The following is a 20,483-nucleotide window of genomic DNA, read 5'->3' as shown; positions in this document are numbered from 1 at the left end:
CTTTTTTGCACAAAGCACGATGAACAATGAGGGGTAATACAATGATAATAAATGATGTATTGAGTGAAGGTTTTACATAAATGAATATATAAACATATGAATCATTTGACTCAAAGAAAACCTTCCTTTAGTATCCAAGGATTTATGTCATAACTTCAAGTAGCTTAAGAAAACATATTATTATGAGTAGAATGCATCATTTATCATGCAGCACAAAGTGTATTATTTGGGTTTTTTTTTTGTGAACAAAGGGAAGCAAGTGTGCAATCTTTGTTAACAAGATGTGAAGTGAACGAGGCATAGCCTCGTGAGCTTCATAATGATGTCAACCAAAGTGCAGTTCGGCAAACAAACTAGTTTTAGTATGCATGGTGTTGCTACAAACAATATGTATCAAAACTTAGATCAATTACAAAAGAAAATGGAAAATAAATTATTATACAAATGTGCAATGTGCAAAGCTACATGAGTGCCATACAATGGTGGCACAATTCTCTTTCAGATTTATAAGGATAGGGCAATGCCTTTTCCCCTCCTCTAAAGTGCATATTGTCTTAATAAATAAAAACAAAATCTAATTAATAGCTCACAAACATGATGTTTCCACTTATTGCTTGGTCCTTCTTCTTGCTCAATGCTAACAAGTACATATGACTCCAATGTTTCTTGCTTGATGTGGCATAGCTACAAAACAGAAGACACAAGTGGCTAGATCACTTTGCAAAGTTAATTATAGAGTAGAATAGCTTTGTATGCATGTGTAGCATAAAAAGCTACATGAGTGCCGTATGATCTATACCACATTATAATTGAGTGATTTAAGAACCTAAATCCAAACCTAAGTGGCACACATAGGATGCTCCCAAGCCTCACTATTTATTTTTAAAAAACATTTCACCAAAAACTAAATGGCCAATATTATCTCTCTTTATCTTTCTCTATGTTAAATGCTAAGCATGCTCCTGAGTTCTCTCACTCTCCCCCTCTCTACCTCTCTCTCTCATGTGCTTCATCCATTTGATATGTAATGTATTTAACAAAAGGTTTTCCTTTGAAGATTGTGATGTGAACTTTCTTTAAAGTCAAGGGAGGATATAATTAACTTTGCCAATTATTATCCTCCCTTAATTAACTAAATAAGGAGAATTATTATCAAGGCTATATGCCAATTAAACCAAGGATCTATAGGCCTAATTGTACTTACACACATGTTATACCTACATACCGCTACAAACTTACATGTATGCTAGACTTGCATAGAAGTTATACTTACATTCAAATCCTAGTAACATTCTAAGACTCGTCATAACACACTAGATTTTAAGTACCCTAATAGCATTCCAAGAAGGAAAATTTCTGGGGCTCATATTACCCTTAGCACAACAATAGCCTATGTTCTAGGTGATTTGGTCCTAGAACCTTGACTTTTTAAGACATTATTGAATCTTTCTCAAAAATCTTTATCCACTGTGAGGAGCTTGGTTTCCTTCTAAATCAAATATATCGTAAGTGTCTATGGAAGGGGTACAAAGCAGAGTCCCTTCTTCCCATGACCCTAAGCTTTTGAGTTAGAGAGGGTTCAAAGTGGATTACAACTTACATGACCCTTTGATCGGTCACAATCCACAGCCCATATATATCCCAAAATTTTTGGTCTCATGTGTGTGCATAAGAGATGGGGTGTGGATTGGAGGTGCTTCAGTGTTGATTAATTATGCATCTATGCATAAATCTAGTGATCGCATGCTTGATGGGACCGTATAGTGGGGAGATATCTCAAGTAAATGTTAAAATATAAGGAAAACTTAACCTAGTGAATGTGCCTACCAATGCATAGATTTGATTAGGCTTTTTCCAGTGTCCGTTGTAAAGGTAAATGTTTTCTACCAATGGGGTTGTAGCCTAATGGTTTAAGTGGGGATTGAATATTGTGGGTGTATGAGTTAAACCTTGGATTCTACTTCCCATTGGCACATATATATTCACATCCAAAAATCAAGGTTTTTAAATCTCATAATATTGAGCTTATATTCCTAACACATACACATTGAAAACTCTCTCTCTCTCTCTCTCTCTCTCTCTCTCTCTCTCTCTCTCTCTCTCTCTCTCTCTCTCCCCCCCCACTTAGACTGTGTTGAGTACCGCTTAAATTACATTCATCTCTTCTTCTCCATTGGCTTGCCATAACTACTTTTTCCAAGCTACATGCCATGATACTCATTCTTCTCCTACGAATAATGTGAAATGTTCTATGAGGCTGATTTTCAAAAAAAGGTATTTGTCTTCGTCAGATGTTTCAAAGCTTTTAATAAAGGTTTGTTCACACTTTCTACTCCAAACTAGGGGGTGGCTAATCAAGGTGGGTGAAAATGACCGACCGAGGACATGATGTTGCGTGGAGTCAAGTGCGGTAACACATACAAATATCTTTTTTTTTGTCTTTCTAACACCTATCCATAGCGGGAGACGAGTTGATAAATGGAAATCCCAAGTGGTACCATGCATGTTCGATACGTTGTTGTGATATTTTAGTTTTGCGACAGAAACCTCATATAGGAAGAGAAGAAAATGTGTTATCGCTTCTGATTTTGAGTCCCCAAGTGGAATTTTACGTGGCAAGGGGCATGTTTGCCATCTAGCAACTAAGGGAAAGCCAGGGGCAGCTTAGTAAAATAGGGAAAAAAGAAAAATGTGAAGGATTTTTTTTTAAAAGAAGAGAAGGGGAGAAGGGATTTGACAACAAGAGAATCAGCATATCTCACACACAGAGAGAGAGAGAGAGAGAGAGAGAGAGAGAGAGAGAGAGAGAGAGAGAGAGAGAGAGAGAGAGAGAGAGAGAGAGAGAGAGAGAGAGAGAGAGAGAGAGAGAGAGAGAGAGAGAGAGGGATGGAGAGAAGAATCTTGTAGTCTAAAGAAGAAGGGAGAAATCTGAAGTTCAAAAGAAGAGGAACAAGTTTTTAGAAGAAAGAGGCCTTGAAATTGAAGTTATCAGAGCCGTGAAGCATGTTGGCAAGGCTATTGAAGTCAATGGGTTGATTCGAGTTCTCAGTTTTCATATGATGGTAATAAGAGTCTTCCTTTTGTATTGTTTTCTTCTACTGCTGCATGGGGCAGAGTATGTAGATCTATTTTAATATATGGATATGAGTGAAAAACAACAAAGGGTTGTTCTTCATCGTGTTGAGAGTGATATGTATTAGTTGTTTGTGTGAGGCTTCCAGTATAGGAGGAGAGAAGAATGGCAGTAAAGGATCTCTACATCTGAAAGTGGGTATGTAGTAGGGAATGTGTATTATTGTCAAGTGTTGAATGCACGAACTCAAGTTAGTGGAAATTTGGAAGGATTTGTAGCCAAGAAAATGATGAAGCAGAGTTCATAAAGTTCAAGGCTCCCATAACTCTTCATCAATGCAAGATATGCTGAAATGTATCTACTGGTGGTATGCTGAAATGATAATCTAAAATCAAAGAAAGTGTCTTCCCATTTGCAAGTTTGGGCTTCTTGGAACAGAGAAGTTTTGTTTGGTGTATAGAGTAGGAAAAATTTAGGACTGCAGGCTATGCAAATCTGTTTCAAGACAGTAGATCAAAGAATTTGGCTCTAAGTTGTTCTGGAGAGTTATAGATAGTATCACTCGGTGGATGGGTTACGTATAGTCTAGGTGGTCTAGGGATGCTTGTAGGGTTTATCTCCATCCTAGGGATGGCCGGCTTAGAGTCATTAGGTGCTGGGAGGGCCAATGGGGATCCCTTTCCAAAGAATTTCGGTGGCCTATTCACAAGGTAGGGTTGACTGTAAGGCTGCGAGTATGGGAGTCTCCGAGGTAATCAACAATGCATAGCATTGTCAAGTGTTTTTCTAAAACTGAAAAGCCCTAGTCAAATTGTAGTTAGGTTTGATTTCTGCTAGCTTAGTTGTTTGCGTGACAGTTTGTTTTGTTATTTTGTAATTGGATTTCTTGTGTTTGACTAGCATAGGATTTGTTTCTGTCATTTTGTTTAATTTGTTGAGTGTGAAACTTGATAGCCTTGGTCGAGCTTGGTATTTTTTTGAACAGGATGAAGCTTGTGTTTGTTAATAGCTATTGAACATTGAGGAGCTCGGTATGTTTTTTTGTCAAGACTTTTGCACATCACGAGGATAATGGGTTCACGAGCACTTCACGTTGCACTAGTTGATGCACTCCACTCGGGGGTCGTCTCTTGTTCTTATAAAAAACTTCCATGCCATGGGTTGGGATTATGCACGATTTGCACCATCATTGAGCACTAGCACGGCATGAGGCTCGCTGCAACTATATGCAGTAAATCTTAGATGCACGCACACATGAGAGAGCACCTGTCATTAAGCACACACATTTCTTGCACACACCATTTGGGATGTTCATCACAATGTTAGGAACCTCTGGTTGAGAGTGTAAGGTGGTTGGGAGAGTTGGAGGGTCGTGAAGGACGCCATCAATTGTGAGAAGGGTTGTTCATATTCGGTCAACATCTTGAGGACCATAAATTTCTAGAGTGGTTGTGAGATTTCGGATGGGTGGAGTAGAGTATATCATATCTTTTTGAAGCGAGTTGAGAGGTGAGAATTAAGATTTAATTAATTAAGGAATTTTGTTTGCATCTTGCATGATGCACGATCACATCTAGATAGGCTAGGCACAATTCTTCAATGGATACATTATTTTGTGTGTAGCATGGATTGATTTTGTGCATATCATGGATCCGACATTGCATAATTTTTCGAATCATGTTTTGATTGGGCATGAAGTTCTATTTTAAAGAGCATATTTAGTTGCTAGGGCACATTGCATAAAAAACCATGTACATATGGGAAAAACCCAAATTTTGAAGAATCAGGAGAGAACTCAACATAAGCTTGAACCTCTAATCTAAGAGAGAATTCTAAATTCAAGCAGGAGATGGTTAATAAGAACCATGTCAAAATATGGACAGGTTGCAGGTTATCGGCCCTCTTTTGGTATTCCTCCAGATTTGAAGATGCAGAATATGAACAGAAACAGATGGCAGCTAGGATCTCATGATCCTTTACAGGATTTGGATTTGGAAGCAGAAATACTCTCATCTTTGATCATGATTCTTTTGATGATCCAATCTTTTTGGGAGTTTTTTTCCAGACACACAGTTTCTGATCTGTATGAGAATTTTGGCATCGATGAGCAACCAACCTTCGACTTGCGGAGCCTGCACATCAAATGGAGGGAGGATGGTACAGTTGAGGTGCAACTCGGTCAGACTCGTGTTATGTGTGTGGTGAGTGGTCAATTGGTGAAACCCTACCCAGATCGTCCAAATGAGGGCATTCTTAGTGTGTACACAGAGTTTTCGCCCATGGCTGATCCTGCTTTTGAAACTGGACGACCTAGAGAAAGTGTTGTGGAGCTTGGAGGAATTATTGATCGTGTCTTGAGGGAAAGCTGGGCAGTTGATACGGAGTCACTATGTGTGCTTGCAGGAAAAGCAATTTGGTCTTTACGAATCGATATTTGTATACTCCATAATGGCGGAAATTTGATAGATGCGGCCAACATGGCTGCATTGGCTGCTTTGTTTTCTTTTCGTGTGCCTGATTGCAGTCTGGGAGGTGTAGATGCACAGGAAGTGGTTATCCATTCTCCAAAGATGCGGGAGCCTCTTCGTCTGACTGTTCACTACTTGCCAGTCGCTATGACATTTGCGTTTCTTGGAGATGGAACCTTTGTGGATTTTGTAGGTGATGGATCCCAGCTATAAAGAAGAGCTTATTATGAAGGGGAGAAAGGAAGTGATGTAGAAGCTGGGACAGGGAAAGAAGAGTTCTGCAAACAATGAAGGACAAGGTGTTAAGAGGGATGACTCATTGCTTCTCCCCTTTCTCTCGCGGCTCGAATAGGTGATAAAGCTAAGGGATGTCGAAGAAGATGAATGACAAAGCGAAAGGACAGGATCAAAATAAAAAAACGAAGCTGAAGCCTCAACAGCGAACATGATGGAGATGGAACAAAGCGCATGAAGGACAAGAAGATGGAGTGATGAAGCTACTACTGTAAAGGGCCGGATGCAGGTGACGCAGTTGAAGATGAAGGAAATCGAAGAAGAGAGCCAAAATGGACAACGATGCTGAAGATGGACCAAAGCAACAACGGCGAGAGAAGGACAATGTGCTGAGGAGACAGAGGGTGCAACAAAGCTAGAGAATAAGAAGGCAAAGTTGATGAGCTTGGGTGATGAAGCATCGACGACAAAGAATTGGAAGGAAGCGGAGATGGCAATGCAGAAGACAGAGAGAAGGAGTCAAGATAAAGGAAGACTCGAAGGCTATGACAAAGCCAAAGCCAAAGGGAGTGACAACGGAAAGAAGACAAAGACACAGAAATCGACAAGTGGAAGAAAGAGGAAGGAGCCGAAGTCGAAGGGACCGACCTGTAGTGGAAGGGGAAAACAAAGCAATGTTGAACGCACCAAGCCGACGATGAAGGAGCTGAAAGAAGACGGGAGGGAGAAGTCGAAGGCGACAAAGTCGAAGACGACAAAGTCGAAGCACTGCAATACGACGCAAAGGGTGAAGGTGATAATGAAGCACGAGAACGAAGAAGCAGAGGAGGAGGACAACGCAAAAGACAAGAAGTCCGTGTAGCAGAGAAGGAATGGAAAAGCGAGACAGAGACAACATCAGAGTTGAAGGAGAAGGGGAAGAGAACAAAGCTTTGCAAAGGACAAGGCAAGGTAGTTGCGTTTACGAAACGCAGGGCAGCAATGAATGTTAAAGGTTTAAAAGCTTATAGAAAGCTTAAACGATGTGAAAGCTTAAGGCATGGAAATCTCAAAGCTCTTTGAAAAGCAAAAGCATATTCAACGTAAGTGAAGATGTAAAAAACTATAAAAGGAGAGGAGAGTAGAGAGATAGGGGCCCTTCCCTTAGAATCTTCTTGTCATCTTGTGAGAGATGCGAGAGGAGGGTCGCATGCGAGAGGATACTATTGGACATGCTATTTTCGAAGTGGAAGAAGTTAGACTTTGTGGTGTCAAGCATCGGATCAAGGCTGTTAAGGTATGAGAATATAGTTCACTTGGTTTGTTGTAGAAATTTTGATACTTTCTTTACGAGTTATCTTGTTTCGTGTGTGGTTCATGGTGTATTGTTGAATATTTGAATTTTTTTAAGTTGTGTTGTGCATCCGACAAAGTCAATTACCCAATCGACACTCCTTAACATCTCATTATCGGCTTGTGAGTGAGGCTTGCTCTCGAGAAAATTAAAAAAAGAGAGTCATTTAGAACACCTATTAACAATAGAGACCAAACTTGGCAAAGGGAAGAACAGAATTATCAAGTTTTAGCAAGACAAAATTTCCAACTAGCACCAGAAGTTGAAGATCAATTATCTGGACAAATGCAAAATATGAGGTTAGGAGCTTTGAGAGGTCGATCCTTAGGAAGAGGCAATGGACGACTAATGGGACAATCTAATCAAGAAAATTTGAGAGGTGGAAGAGGAGGAAATGGTAGAGGATATTTTCGTAGACCAATGGTAACTTGTTATTCATGTGGAGAGATAGGTCATATAAGTACAAACTATCCATATCCACCTAGAGCAAGAGGGGATATGTATCCTTTACCTCAAAATTTGCCTAACAAATAGAATGATTTTGGGATAGAAATAAAAAATGATTCTACTTCTCAAGAATCTAAGTTAAATGAAGAGGAGAAAGGAAAAAGTGCCATAAATTGTATTCTTTTAGAAAATAAAAAAAAAAGAAACTAAAACTATTGATGTTATGCCTACAATTAAAAGAAGAAGAGATGGTGAGAGAGATGAACCTGAAACTAGTAAGGCTGGTGAGGAAAGAGGGAGAAAAACAAAGAGAGGAGAGAAGAAAGAGAAGAAAGAAGAAAATAGATCGAGAGCGCCTAGAAAACATTATCATGCTACTGATATTCCTTTGAGAGAAGGAGAAAGTGACTATGATCTAAAGAAAGATATGATGGGTAGGAAAGCTGATATATCTTTTGATCACTTGATGGACTTGTGCGCTAGGATGAGAGGACAATGGAAGAGATTAGTAAATCCAAAAGGGAGAGAAAGAAAAAAGGTATTGTAAGAGTTTTGAGTGTAGAGGAGTTACCGAATATTTGTCCTTAGTTGATGCTTGGTACAAAAATCAAAATATAGGAGAGGCATACATAGATGGAGGAGCACAAGTCAGTGTGATTACCCAAGCATGTGTAGAACAGTTTGTACTTCCAATAGTGGTAGGATCCAATTTTCGAATTAGGCTTGCAAATCATGCTAAAGTGAAATGCATTGGAATAATTCAAAATCTTGAAGTCAAGGTTTATGGAGTTGCTATGAAAATTACTTGTCATGTTATGCCAGCAGGATTAGGAGCATTTCCGCTTATCCTGGGTAGACCCTGGCTTAGGAAAGTAGGAGCGATACAAGATTGGGAAAAAGGAACTCTAACAATTTATGACGGTAAAGGAGTAGCAAAGAAGTTTGATATGGCCTCGAGAAAGGAATAAGTGAATGAGGATACTAGCGAGGAAGAAGAAGAAGAAAGTGATAGTACAGAAGAAGAAGATGAAACTAAGGAGGGAAGTTCAGAAAGTGATTCAGATCCTGAATTTGCATCTATAATAATTGAAAAAATTAATAAAAAGAAGAAGGAAATATCCCTAGGAAATAGAGTGAAGTCAATAACTCATATAGAATCATCAATAGTTTCAAGGGTATCAAGAAACAAAAAAAGTCCTAATTTAAATCTTTCTTCTAAAGAAAAAGGACTTTTGTTCTTGTTAAAGGATGAAGAATCAACTTCAGAAGAAGAACACTCACAAAAGGTCCAAATCATAAATGTTAAAACCAAAGGAAATAAAAAAGATGGGTTTTTTAAAGATGATGAAGAAGGGAAACTAGAGGAATTAGAAAAAGTTATGGAACTACCTCAAGTTTCAACAAAAAAAAGAGAGTTTCTGGAAAAAATGTTAAGTCCAGATTTGACAGATGCAGAAAGAAAGCAATATCATTCACTCATAAATAAATATCCCAACCTTTTTGCAACTTCATACTTAGAAATCAGAGGAATGAAAGGGGAAGGGCTAAAAATAGAATTGAAAGAAGATGCCAAGCCAGTATGTCAAAAGTTAAAACCCCTGACTTCAAAGCAAATATCAGTCTTGAAAGAAGAAGTAGATAAATTGTTGCAAGCACGATTTATTTATTTTGTAGAAGATTTAGAATGGGTAAGCACAATAGTTATAGCATCAAAGAAAACGGGAGGTTGGAGAATTTGTGTTAATTATAAGCCTCTAAATGCCATCACAAAAAGGGATCATTATCTGCTTCCATTCGTAGAAGAAATCTTAGATTCAGTTGCAGGTTTTGAAAGGTATAGTGTTTGTGATGGATATTCTGGATATTTTCAATTACCCATTGCTCCTGAAGATCAAAAGAAAAGGAATTTTATAACACCATGGGGTTGTTTTTGCTATAGAACTTTACCTTTTGGACTTAGTAATGGACCAGCCTCATATCAAGGGAGGATAAATAGAGTGTTCATAGTACAAGATTAGAACATTGTGAAAAACTTGTGGAAGTATTTAAAAGATTGGATAGTTACGGTTGTCAGCTAAATCCAAAAAAATGCAAAATAGCCCAACCAAAAGTAAAAGTTCTTGGTCATGTAGTTTCAAAAAATGGAATAGAACCTGATCCTGAAAAAGTAGAAGCCCTAGTAACCTTAGTATCACTTGCAGATACTAAAGAGCTTATGACATTCATTCGTAAGGTAAGATATCTATCAAGATTCATTCCTTTGGCATCTCAATTACTGTATCCCTTATAGATGGTAACCAAGAAGGATCCTTTAGAGTGGACTAAAGAGGCTGAAGAAGCGTTTCAACAGGTGAAGGAAACTGTGAGTCATGCATCACCAGTTCAAGCACCTGATTGGGAAAATGAATTTTTTGTGAATCCTTCAGTAGGGGAAGATGCTATTGGAGCAATTCTAATGCAACAAGGAAGGAATTCTAGATATATGAGACCTATCTATTTCGCAAGTCGAGTGAAGTTGCAAATAGAAAAAACATATAGAGAAATAGAACTGGTAATGTTAAGTGTAATATTTGCTTGTAGAAAGTTTAGGAGATATTTACTACCAAAATCCTTTACTATTTTAACAAGCTATGCACTATTACCACAGTTGGTGAATAACTCAAACTTATCAAGAAGAGTTGTGAAATGGATTGTTGAACTAGAAGAATTTCAATATAAATTCCAGGTTGAGGACTCAACTAGGGCTACAATAGCAGACATTTTAACCTATAGAGGAAGCTCTTTTTTACTAAAAGGAAAATTTGGAGAAAAAGAAGAAGAAAAACCAGAAATAGAAAACTCATTTTTGATGGATCATATCGTAAGGCACACCAAGCATCTTCAGGAGGAATAGTAGTTTATGATCCTCAAGGAAAATTAATAAAAAAAGAAACAGTTAAACTTGAGGCAACAAGTAACAACGAAGCTGAGTATGCAACCTTACAAGCAGCCATTATGCTTTGTCGAAGAATGGGAATTCGAAGGTTGAGAATTAGAGGTGATGCTTTACTATTAGTAAAGCAAATACTCGGAGTTTGGCAGATCAAAAATCCCAAATTGAAAAGGTTGTGTAAGAGAATTCGAAGAGATTTAAAACAGTTTGAAGCTTGGAGTTTGAAACATATTTCCAAGGAAGAAAATCAGAAAGCTCACAATGCATCCCGATTAGCAATTTGTCAAGTATTTGTAATGAAAGCAGATCTTCCTCTTTATAGGGGAAGAGAAGCTTTAGACTTGGAAGAAGAATTTTTGTTAACAGGGAAAGTACCTACCAGTATTCAAAAAAACAAAAAGTATGGGTTTTTAAGAAGAGTTGGAAGATATAAAATGGTGAACGATGTCCTTTATGCTAAAGGAGTGGATTTAATTTTAAGAAGAGTGCCCTGGAAAGAAGAAATATATCACATTCTAGAAACAAATCATGAGGGGGCATGTGGGGGACATTATTCTTACAAAATAACTTTACAAAATATTTTAACTGAAGGATATATGTGACCAAGTGTTCAAAAAGATGTTAATCATTGGTGCAAATTCTGTCATGAATGTTAAAGAATGAGTAAGAGAATATTAAAACCAGAAACAAGAAAAACAATTCCTGCATATGACATTTTTGAAAAATGGGAAATTGATGCAATTGGTCCATTACCACATACTTCACGAGGAAAAATATATATTTTGAGAGCAGTTGATTATCTTTCTCGATGGGCAGAAGATAAGGCTGTAAAAAACATCAGAGCCATAGATGTGGGAAAATTTATCTATGAAGATATATGTTGTAAATTTGGAACACCTTTAGAGATTTTGTCAAATAGAGGACCCGGTTTTAAGGGAGAATCAATAGACTATCTTTGTGATAAAATGAAAATAACAAAAAGATTTGCTTCACCATACTATCCTCAATGTAATGGTCTCAATGAGCGATTCAACGGGGAGTTAATAAGAATGCTGTCTAAAATGACAAAGGATCGTTCCCAAACATGGGATATTGAATTGCCAAGTGCTTTGTGGGCTTATCGATTAGCAAGAAAAGAAAGTACAGGCCATTCTCCCTTTAAACTGGTTTATGGAAAAGAAGCCTCACTACTATAGAGGTAGAAATACCAGCTTTAAGGATGTTTGAAAAGTTGACTGAAGGAGAGGAAAAAAAATATTTCACAAAAAGGTTGATACAATTACAAGAAGCACAATTAAACAGACAGGAAGTGTGTGATCAATATGAGAAAAGTCAAGAATTTTTTTTACAAGAGATTAATAAAAATATAAAAAATAAAAATATAAAAAAAGGGGATTTAGTTTTGAGATACAATAGTAAATTGGATCATACTTTTCGAAAGAAATTCCAAACAAAGTGGGAAGGACCATTCATGGTTTCTGAAGTTTTTAAAAATGGAACTTATGTGTTAGAAAATTTGGATGGGAAGGCACATAAGCAAAGGATAAATGTATATAGATTAAAGAAGTACATATGAAGGTTAATGACAATACAAATAGAGGAGTGCTCAGAATGACAATTTCAACAAAAGAATGAGGAAACTGAATGGATGATAGATGCGGCATCGTCTTATGAAAGTAACTGCTGCACATGAATGTTTGCAGACTAGGGGGAGGGCTAAATATGTCAAGTGTTTTTCTGAAAACTGAAAAGCCCTAGTCAAATTGTAGTTAGGTTTGATTTCTGCTAGCTTAGTTGTTTGCGTGACAGTTTGTTTTGTTATTTTGTAATTGGATTTCTTGTGTTTGACTAGCATAGGATTTGTTTCTGTCATTTTGTTTAATTTGTTGAGTGTGAAACTTGATAGCCTTGGTCGAGCTTGGTATTTTTTTGAACAGGATGAAGCTTGTGTTTGTTAATAGCTATTGAACATTGAGGAGCTCGGTATGTTTTTTTGTCAAGACTTTTGCACATCACGGGGATAATGGGTTCACGAGCACTTCACGTTGCACTAGTTGATGCACTCCACTCGGGGGTCGTCTCTTGTTCTTATAAAAAACTTCCATGCCATGGGTTGGGATTATGCACGATTTGCACCATCATTGAGCACTAGCACGGCATGAGGTCCGCTGCAACTATATGCAGTAAATCTTAGATGCACGCGTACATGAGAGAGCACATGTCATTGAGCACACACATTTCTTGCACACACCATTTAGGATGTTCATCACAATGTTAGGAACCTCTAATTGAGAGTGTAAGGTGGTTTGGAGAGTTGGAGGGTCGTGAAGGACGCCATCAATTGTGAGAAGGGTTGTTTATATTCGGTCAACATCTTGAGGACCATAATTTTCTAGAGTGATTGTGAGATTTTGGATGGGTGGAGTAGAGTATATCATATCTTTTTGAAGAGAGTTGAGAGGTGAGAATTAAGATTTAATTAATTAAGGAATTTTGTTTGCATCTTGCATGATGCATGATCACATCTAGATAGGCTAGGCACAATTCTTCAATGCATACATTATTTTGTGTGTAGCATGGATTGATTTTGTGCATATCATGGATCCGACATTGCATAATTTTTCGAATCGTGTTTTGATTGGGCACAAAGTTCTATTTTAAAGAGCATATTTAGTTGCTAGGGCACATTGCATAAAAAACCATGTACATATGGGAAAAACCCAAACATTGAAGAATCAGGAGAGAAGTCAACATAAGCTTGAACCTCTGATCTAAGAGAGAATTCTACATTCAAGCAGGAGATGGTTAATAAGAACCATGTCAAAATATGGACAGGTTGCAGGTTATCGGCCCTCTTTTGGTATTCCTCTAGATTTGAAGATGCAGAATATGAATGGAAACAGACGGCAACTAGGATCTCATGATCCTTTTACAGGATTTGGATTTGGAAGCAGAAATACTCTCATCTCTGATTAGGATTCTTTTGACGATCCATTCTTTACCCGGCCTTTTAGGAGTTTTTTTCCAGACAGATAGTTTCTGATCTGTATGAGAATTTTGGCATCGATGGGCGACGAGCCTTCGACGTGTGGAGCCTGCACATCAAATTGAGGGAGGCTCATGTTATGTGTGTGGTGAGTGGTCAATTGGTGAAATCCTACCCAGACCATCCAAATGAGGGCATTCTTAGTGTGTACATAGAGTTTTCACCCATGGCTGATCCTGCTTTTGAAACTGGACGAGCTAGAGAAAGTGCTATGGAGCTTGGAGGAATTATTGATCATGTCTTGAGGGAAAGCTAGGCAGTTGATATGGAGTCACTATGTGTGCTTGCAGGAAAAGCAGTTTGGTATTTACGAATTGATATTTGTATACTCGATAATGGCGGCAATTTGATAGATGCGGCCAACATGGCTGCATTGGCCACTTTGCTTTCTTTTCATGTGCTTGATTGCAGTCTGGGAGGTGTACATGCATAGGAAGTGGTTATCCATCCTCCTAAGATGCGGGAGCCTCTTCGTCTGACTATTCACTACTTGCCAGTCGCTATGACATTTGCGTTTCTTGGAGATGGAACCTTTGTGGATTTTGTAGGTGATGGATCCCAGCTATAAAGAAGAGCTTATTATGAAGGGGAGGAAGGAAGTGACGTAGAAGCTAGGACAGGGAAAGAAGAGGTCTGCAGATGATGAAGGACAAGGTGCTAAGAGGGATGACTCATTGCTCCTCCCCTTTCTCTCGCGGCTCGAATAGGTGATAAAGCTAAGGGACATCGAAGAAGATGAATGACGAAGCGAAAGGACATGATCAAAATAAAAAAATGAAGCCGAAGCCTCACCATCGAATATGATGTAGATGGAATAAAGCGCATGAAGGACAAGAAAACGGAGTGATGAAGCTACTACTGTAAAGGGTCAGATGCAGGTGATGCAGTTGAAGATGAAGGAAATCGAAGAAGAGAGCCAAAGTGGAGAACAATGCTGAAGATGGACCGAAGCAACAACGACGAGAGAAGGACAATGTGCTGAGGAGACAGAGGGCGCAGCAAAGGTGAAGAATAAGAAGGCAAAGTTGATGAGCTTGGGTGATGGAGCATCGACGACAAAGAATTGGAAGGAAGCGGAGATGGCAATGCAGAAGACAGAGAGAAGGAGTCAAGATAAAGGAAGACTCGAAGGCTATGACAAAGCCGAAGCCAAAGGAAGTGACAACGGAAAGAAGACAGACACAGAAATCGACGAGTGGAAGAAAGAGGAGGGACCGACCTGCAGTGGAAGGGGAAAAGAAAGCAATGCTGAACGCACCAAGCCGACGGCGAAGGAGCTGAAAGAAGACGGGAGGGAGAAGTTGAAGACGACAAAGTCGAAGCACTGCAATACGACGTAGAGGGTGAAGGTGATAATGAAGCGCGAGAACGAAGAAGCAGACGAGGAGGACAACGCAAAAGACAAGAAGTCCGTGTAGCAGAGAAGGAATGGAAAAGCGAGACAGAGACAACATCAGAGTTGAAGAAGAAGGGGAAGAGAACAAAGCTTTGCAAAGGACGAGGCAAGGTAGTTGCATTTACGAAACGCAGGGCAGCAATGAATGTTAAAGGTTTAAAAGCTTATAGAAAGCTTAAACGATGTGAAAGCTTAAGGCATGGAAAGCTCAAAGCTCTTTGAAAAGCAAAAGCATATTCAACGTAAGTGAAGATGTAAAAAACTATAAAAGGAGAGGAGAGTAGAGAGATAGGGGCCCTTCCCTTAGAATCTTCTTGTCATCTTGTGAGAGATGTGAGAGGAGGGTCGCATGCGAGAGGATACTATTGGACATGCTATTTTCGAAGTGGAAGAAGTTATACTTTGTGGTGTCAAGAATCGGCTCAAGGCTGTTAAGGTATGAGAATATAGTTCACTTGGTTTGTTGTAGAAATTTTGATACTTGCTTTGTGAGTTATCTTGTTTCGTGTGTGGTTCGTGGTGTATTGTCGAATATTTGAATTTTTTTAAGTTGTGTTGTGCATCCGACAAAGTCAATTACCCAATCGGCACTCCTTAACATCTCGTTATCGACTTGTGAGTGAGGCTTGCTCTCGAGAAAATTAAAAAAAGAGAGTCATTTAGAACACTTATTGACAATAGAGACCAAACTTGGCAAAGGGACGAACAGAATTATTAAGTTTTAGCACGACAAAATGCTCAACTAGCACCAGAAGTTGAAGATCAATTATCTGGACAAATGCAAAACATGAGGTTAGGAGCTTTGAGAGTTCGATCCTTAGGAAGAGGCAATGGAGGACTAATGGGACAATCTAATCAAGAAAATTTGAGAGGTGGAAGAGGAGAAAATGGTAGAGGATATTTTTGTAGACCAATGGTAACTTGTTATTCATGTGGAGAGATAGGTCATATAAGTACAAACTATCCATATCTACCTAGAGCAAGAGGGGATATGTATCCTTTACCTCAAAATTTGCCAAACAGACAGAATGATTTTGGGATAGAAATAAAAAATGATTCTACTTCTCAAGAATCTAAGTTAAATGAAGAGGAGAAAGGAAAAAGTGCCATAAATTGTATTCTTTTAGAAAATAAAAGAAAAGAAACTAAAACTATTGATGTTATGCCTACAATTAAAAGAAGAAGAGATGGTGAGAGAGATGAACCTGAAACTAGTAAGGCTAGTGAGGAAAGAGGGAGAAAAACAAAGAGAGGAGAGAAGAAAGAGAAGAAAGAAGAAAATAGATCGAGAGCGCCTAGAAAACATTATCATGCTACTAATATTCCTTTGGGAGAAGGAGAAAGTGACTATGATCTGAAGAAAGATATGATGGGTAGGAAAGCTGATATATCTTTTGCTCACTTGATGGACTTGTGCCCTAGGATGAGAGGACAATGGAAGAGATTAGTAAATCCAAAAGGGAGAGAAAGAAAAAAGGTACTGTAAGAGTTTTGAGTGTAGAGGAGTTACCGGATATTTGTCCTGTAGTTGATGCTTGGTACAAAAATCAAAATATAGGAGAGGCATACATAGATGGAGGAGCACAAGTCAGTGTGATTACCCAAGCATGTGTAGAACAGTTTGGACTTCCAATAGTGGTAGGATCCGGTTTTTGAATTAGGCTTGCAAATGATGCTAAAGTGAAATGCATTGGAATAATTCAAAATCTTGAAGTCAAGGTTTATGGAGTTGCTATGAAAATTACTTGTCATGCTATGCCAGCAGGATTAGGAGCATTTCCGCTTATCCTGGGTAGACCCTGGCTTAGGAAAGCAGGAGCGATACAAGATTGGGGAAAAGGAACTCTAACAATTTATGACCTTAGAGGAGTAGCAAGGAAGTTTGATATGGCCTCGAGAAAGGAATTAGTGAATGAGGATACTAGCGAGGAAGAAGAAGAGGAAAGTGATAGTACAGAAGAAGAAGATGAAACTGAGGAGGGAAGTTCAGAAAGCGATTCAGATCCTGAATTTGCATCTATAATAATTGAAAAAATTAATAAAAATAAGAAGGAAATATCCCTAGGAAATAGAGTGAAGTCAATAACTCAAATAGAATCATCAATAGTTTCAAGGTTATCAAGAAACAAAAAAAGTCCTAATTTAAATCTTCCTTCTAAAGAAAAAGGACTTTTGTTCCTGTTAAAGGATGAAGAATCAACTTCAGAGGAAGAACATTCACAAAAGGTCCAAATCATAAATGTTAAAACCAAAGGAAATAAAAAAGATGGGTTTTTTTAAAGATGATGAAGAAGGGAAACTAGAGGAATTAGAAAAAGTAATGGAACTACCTCAAGTTTCAACAAAAAAAAGAGAGTTTCTGGAAAAAATGTTAAGTCAAGACTTGACAGATGGAGAAATAAAAAAATATCATTCACTCATAAATAAATATCGCAACCTTTTTGCAACTTCATACTTAGAAATCAGAGGAATGAAAGGGGAAGGGCTAAAAATAGAATTGAAAGAAGATGCCAAGCCAGTATGTCAAAAGTTAAAACCCCTGACTTCAAAACAAATATCAGTCTTGAAAGAAGAAGTAGATAAATTGTTGCAAGTAGGATTTATTTATTTTGTAGAAGATTCAGAATGGGTATAGCATCAAAGAAAATGGGAGGATGGAAAATTTGTGTTAATTATAAGCCTCTAAATGCGGTCACAAAAATGGATCATTATCTACTTCCATTCGTAGAAGAAATCTTAGATTCAGCTGCAGGTTTTGAAAGGTATAGTGTTTGTGATGGATATTCTGGATATTTTCAATTACCCATCGCTCCTAAAGATCAAAAGAAAACGACTTTTATAATACCATGGGGTTGTTTTTGCTATAGAGTTTTACCTTTTGGACTTAGTAATGGACCAGCCTCGTATCAATGGAGGATAAATAGAGTGTTAGCCCCTTACCTAGGGAAGTTTGTTAGAGATTTCATCTATGATATTTGTGTTCATAGTACAAGATTAGAACATTGTGAAAAACTTGGAAAAGTATTTGAAAGATTGGATAGTTACGGTTGTCAGCTAAATCCAAAAAAATGCAAAATAGCCCAACCAAAAGTGAAACTTCTTGGTCATGTAGTTTCAGAAAATGGAATAGAACCTGATCCTGAAAAAGTAGAAGCCCTAGTAACCTTAGTATCACCTGTAGATACTAAAGAACTTATGACATTCATTCGTAAGGTAAGATATCTATCAAGATTCATTCCTTTGGCATCTCAATTACTGTATCCCTTAGGTAGCCAAGAAGGATCCTTTAGAGTGGACTAAAGAGGCTGAAGAAGCGTTTCAACAGGTGAAGGAAACTGTGAGTCATGCATTATCAGTTCAAGCACTTGATTGGAAAAATGAATTTTTTGTGAATCCTTCAGTAGGGGAAGATGCTATTGGAGCAATTCTAATGCAACAAGGAAGGAATTCTAGATATATGAGACCTATCTATTTCGCAAGTCGAGTGAAGTTGCAAATAGAAAAAACATATAGAGAAATAGAACTGGTAATGTTAAGTGTAATATTTGCTTGTAGAAAGTTTAGGAGATATTTACTACCAAAATCCTTTACTATTTTAACAAGCTATACACTATTACCACAGTTGGTGAATAACTCAAACTTATCAAGAAGAGTTGTGAAATGGATTGTTGAACTAGAAGAATTTCAATATAAATTCCAGGTTAAGGACTCAACTAGGGCTACAATAGCAGACCTTTTAACCTATAGAGGAAGCTCTTTTTTACTAAAAGGAAAATTTGGAGAAAAAGAAGAAGTAGTTTATGATCCTCAAGGAAAATTAATAAAAAAAGAAACAGTTAAACTTGAGGCAACAAGTAACAACGAAGCTGAGTATGCAACCTTACAAGTAGCCATTATGCTTTGTCGAAGAATGGGAATTCGAAGGTTGAGAATTAGAGGTGATGCTTTACTATTAGTAAAGCAAATACTCGGAGTTTGGCAGATCAAAAATCCCAAATTGAAAAGGTTGTGTAAGAGAATTCGAAGAGATTTAAAACAATTTGAAGCCTGGAGTTTGAAACATATTTCCAAGGAAGAAAATCAGAAAGCTCACAATGCAGCCCAATTAGCAATTTGTCAAGTATTTGTAATGAAAGCAGATCTTCCTCTTTATAGGGGAAGAGAAGCTCTAGACTTGGAAGAAGAATTTTTGTTAACAGGGAAAGTACCTACCAGTATTCAAAAAAACAAAAAGTATGGGTTTTTAAGAAGAGTTGGAAGATATAAAATGGTGAACGATGTCCTTTATGTTAAAGGAGTGGATTTAATTTTAAAAAGAGTGCCCTGGAAAGAAGAAATATATCACATTCTAGAAACAAATCATGAGGGGGCATGTGGGGGACATTATTCTTACAAAATAACTTTACAAAATATTTTAACTGAAGGATATATGTGGCCAAGTGTTCAAAAAGATGTTAATCATTGGTGCAAATCCTGTCATGAATGTCAAAGAACGAGTAAGAGAATATTAAAACCAGAAATAACAAAAATAATTCTTGCATATGACATTTTTGAAAAATGGAAAATTGATGCAATTGGTCCATTACCACATACTTCACGAGGAAAAATATATATTTTGAGAGCAGTTGATTATCTTTCTCGATGGGCAGAAGCTAAGGCTGTAAAAAACATCAGAGCCATAGATGTGGGAAAATTTATCTATGAAGATATATGCTGTAAATTTGGAACACCTTTAGAGATTTTGTCAGATAGAGGACTAGGTTTTAAGGGAGAATTAATAGACTATCTTTGTGATAAAATGAAAATAACAAAAAGATTTGCTTCACCATACTATCCTCAATGTAATGGTCTCAACGAGCAATTCAACGGGGAGTTAATAAGAATGCTGTCTAAAATGACAAAGTGATATGTTGCATGTGCCTAATGTTACAAAGAATTTGTTTCTATTGGGCAAATGATTCAGCAAGGATTGTAAGTAAAATGTAAGAAAACTACAAAAGGCAAGCATATGGATAGAATGTTTACCTTGAAGATTAATGTGAGAGATTAAAGCTGTTGTGTTTGCATAGGGTACAAAAGTTGTGGTTGATATTAAAATTTTGCATAAAGATATTGGCCATATGTAAGCATAGTGTTTGAAGAATATATAGTCACAAGAAGTTGTGATAGGGTTACCTAAGTTTAGATTGGATGACATGCAAAAAATTTGGGAAGTATGTTAATTTGGAGATCAAACAAAGCATGCATTTTTGCATGATAAACATGGAAGCAAGTATATACTTGATATTATACACTTTGATGTGTGGGGCCCTACAAATAATGCATCAGTGGATTGAGTGTTATTTAACTTTGCTTGATGACCATACAAGGCACATATGTGTGTATTTCATGAAGGAGAGGAGTAAGGTGTTCCCTCACATTCAGGATTCTAAGAATCTAGTTAAGAAAACATGTGTGCAAATTAAGTATATGAGGTTGGATGGAGGGGGAGAGTACTTCTCCTATAAATTCAATAGTTTTGTGAAATAACATGGAATTCGGAGATATCTTACAT

The 20,483-nt window shown here is 37.6% G+C and overlaps 2 pseudogenes; both read left to right on the top strand.

Moving 5' to 3' along the window:
• The first annotated feature begins 4,938 nt into the window (after nucleotides 1–4,938).
• LOC148041676 (exosome complex component RRP45A pseudogene) lies at nucleotides 4,939–5,794 on the top strand (annotated as a pseudogene).
• A 1,152-nt stretch (nucleotides 5,795–6,946) lies between these two features.
• LOC148041675 (exosome complex component RRP45A pseudogene) lies at nucleotides 6,947–14,141 on the top strand (annotated as a pseudogene).
• Nucleotides 14,142–20,483: the final 6,342 nt, after the last annotated feature.

Source organism: Lygodium microphyllum, chromosome 1 (assembly GCF_053477565.2).
Source record: "Lygodium microphyllum isolate KBCC chromosome 1, Lygodium_microphyllum_v1.1.10, whole genome shotgun sequence".
Taxonomy (NCBI): Eukaryota; Viridiplantae; Streptophyta; class Polypodiopsida; order Schizaeales; family Lygodiaceae; genus Lygodium; species Lygodium microphyllum.
The sequence above is the reverse complement of the archived record's forward strand: the minus strand, read 5'-3'. Positions and strand labels throughout refer to the sequence as shown.